Consider the following 3,467-nt stretch of genomic DNA (forward strand, 5'->3'; position numbering starts at 1 on the left):
AAAAAAGGGAAATAGTATGAGCAACTTAATTCATGCCAATTAAGTTTGACAACATATATAAGATGGTCATAAGTGAAAAACATGACTTACCAAAATGTACATGAGAAGAAGTACAAAATCTGAACAGCTTTACATTATTAAATAAATTGCAAAAAAAAAATTCCTATAGAGAAAATTTCTGGTCTAGATAACTTCACTGGTGAATTATTTCGAACATTTAAGAAGGCAATAATGCCGTATTATACAATCTCTTTCAGAAAATAGAGGACAAAGAAACATTACCCAACCCATTTTAGAATAATTTATCAAGAATAATTGTAATACCAAAACCTAATACAGCTACTACAAGAAAAAACGAAAGCACACACACACACACACACACACACACACACACACAGAGACCAAAATCCTTCACAAACATATATACAAAAATTCCTTAAACATATATTAGCAAATTTAATCAGTAATATAGAAAAAGAGTACCTCACAGCCAATTTGGGCTTATTCCAGAAATTCAAGATTGTTTTAAAATTTTTTAATTACTCAATGTAATTCACCACATTAAAACAATAAAAGAGAAAAATATGTAATCATCTCCATAGATTAAAAAAAGTGTATTTGACTAAATTTAGCACCTATTCATGAGAAAACTTGCAAAGCTGGGTTAGAAGGAAGCTTTCTCAGTCTGTTAAAGGCATCTGTGATAAACTGCAGGTAACACCACACTTAATGGAAAAGTGGTAAACTTTTCATGCTTACTTCAGCAACCTGGGAATGATGTTCATTCTCATCACTTCTATTCAACATTGCACTGGAGGTACTAGATAATGAAATAAGCCCCCTCCTCAAAACAAAACAAAACAGAAACTATAAAGAATAAGAAGGAAGAAGTAAAACTTCCTTTTTTTCCAGAGGATAAAAATTTATGTAGAAAATCAGAAGGAATATATAAAAAACAAAACAATAATATACAAAAACCCCTAGTAGAGTTAATAAGTAAATGTAGAAGGCCATACAAGAAAATATAAAAATTGCATATTTATATCTTAGAAACAAATAATGGAAAATAACTTTTAAAAAATACCAGGATTTCTACTTCCAGTTAGTATTAAATGGTTGCAAGAGGCTATCACTTTCACCCTAACAACAAAAATAAACCAGACAAGGCTTAATTTTTCTAAACCCATCAGAGAACTGAGGATGCAAAAAACAAAGAAACAAAACAAAACAAAACAATAAAACAAAAACCTTAAGAGAACTCCAGAAAGTGACTAGTTCTTTATAAGGTGGAAGAAATCCATGGCTATTCTCATCTCTGGTGAAACAGCAGGGTAAAGCAGAACCTACCACAGATGTAAGGTGAAACTAACCAAAAAAAATTTAAACCACTTAATGGCTGTCTGTGGACTGGCATGACAAATTATAATTCTGAAATTCTGAAAAGCCACAGTCACAGAGGAAGTCAGGCACCAACCTGCCAAATCTTTCCTATGGGACTTTATAGAGTGCTTTACAGAGTACTAGGCACAGTACACCACAACTGAGGGCAAAGTAGGGCAGCAAAGACACTCCTATGCTAGAGGAGCCTCTCCCAAATATAAGGCAACCATCCACTGAACTGGATGGGCAAAGGGAATGAAGGAAATCAATTCAAGGTACTTAGGACTTTTACCTGGGAAATATTGAGGGCCAAGCTAAAATGCAGAGAGCCCTTCTCCCCTTTCCCCCCACTAGGTATTGCAGGCTCTCATCTTCCAGGGTATGGGGGAGAAGTTGGAGATACCTCTCCAAGGCAGAAAGAGATCTCCCAGGGAACTGAAAGCCTGGAACAAGACTGAAGAGCAAATGACACTTCTCAGCTGGCAGCTTGGCTATAAAACACAAAATACATCTGGAATATTGCCAGTGCTCAGAAGGAAAAATCTTCATTTTGTTTCAAAGTATATGAAGCCAGTGGTAAAATGCATTAATACAAAGTTGTAACAAAACCCAGAACAGAATCACTACAGATATTGACTCAGCCTCACTTTAGTGGTGTGACAAAAAATAGCATGCACTTTTTGGGAAGTACATATTATTTACTTTAGTTTTTATTGCTTTTTTTCCACGTGTGGCATAAAATCAAACATTACCAGCAAAATTAAGAAGAAAATGTGATTCATCATCAAGAAAAGAAATAGTCAATAAAAGCAGATCCAGCTATAGCCCAGAAGTTGGAATTAACAGAGAGGGACTTGAAACTATACTAAAAATGCTAAAGGAAATGGAAAGCTAAACAATATACATGAAAAGAATAAGAAACTTCAGAAGAGACACTAAAACATTGAATCAAATGGAAAGTCTCTAAGTGAAAATTACATCATTAGGTGAGATTAGTATCAGAGTGGATTCCACTTAAGAATCTGTGCACTTGAAAATGGGTCAAAGGATAGTACACAAACTCAAAAACAAGTACAATACAGAATGAAAAAAAAAGAAAACCAAAACAGAGCATCTGAAATATGTGAGGCAATATTAAATGATCTAACATACACAATTGGAGTCACAGAAAGAGGAGAGAGAGAATGGGAAAGAAGAAATAGCTAAAGAAATAATGACTGAGAATTTTTCAAAATTGATGAACATCACCAACCTATATATCAAAAAGCTCAAGAAACCCCAAAGAGGAACAATTCAGAGAAAAACATACATAGACACTTTACAGCAAACTGCTGGAAACCGAAGACAAAGAATGAATTTTAAAAGCAACCAAAGGGAGAGGCTTCCGGGAAGATGGCGAAAGAGTAAGACGCGGAGATCACCTTCCTCCCCACAGATACACCAGAAATACATCTACACGTGGAACAACTCCTACAGAACACCTACTGAACGCTGGCAGAAGACTTCAGACCTCCCAAAAGGCAAGAAACTCCCCACGTACCTGGGTAGGGCAAAAGAAAAAAGAATAAACAGAGACAAAAGGATAGGGCTGGTACCTGCACCAGTGGGAGGGAGCCGTGAATGAGGAAAGGTTTCCGTACACTAGGAAGCCCCTTCGCGGGCGGAGACTGCGGGTGGCGGAGGGGGAAAGCTTCGGAGCCACGGAGGAGAGCACAGCAACAGGGGTGCAGAGGGAAAAGCGGAGATTCCCGCACAGAGGATCAGGGCCGACCGGCACTCACCAGCCCAAGAGGCTTGTCTGCTCACCTGTCGGGGCGGGCGGGGGTGGGAGCTGAGGCTCGGGCTTCGGTCGGAGCGCCGGGAAAGGACTGGGGTTGGCGGCGTGACCACAGCCTGAAGGGGTTAATGCGCCACGGCTAGCCGGGAGGGAGGCCGGGGAAAAGACTGGACCTGCCAAAGAGGCAAGAGACTTTTTCTTACCTCTTTGTTTCCTGGTGTGCAAGGAGAGGAGATTAAGAGTGCTGCTTAAAGGAGCTCCAGAGACGGGCACGAGCCGCGGCTAAAAGCACGGACCCCAGAGACGGGCA

The sequence above is a fragment of the Neophocaena asiaeorientalis genome, unplaced genomic scaffold, assembly GCF_003031525.2.
Source record: "Neophocaena asiaeorientalis asiaeorientalis breed wild unplaced genomic scaffold, Neophocaena_asiaeorientalis_V1.1 scaffold102, whole genome shotgun sequence".
NCBI lineage: Eukaryota > Metazoa > Chordata > Mammalia > Artiodactyla > Phocoenidae > Neophocaena > Neophocaena asiaeorientalis.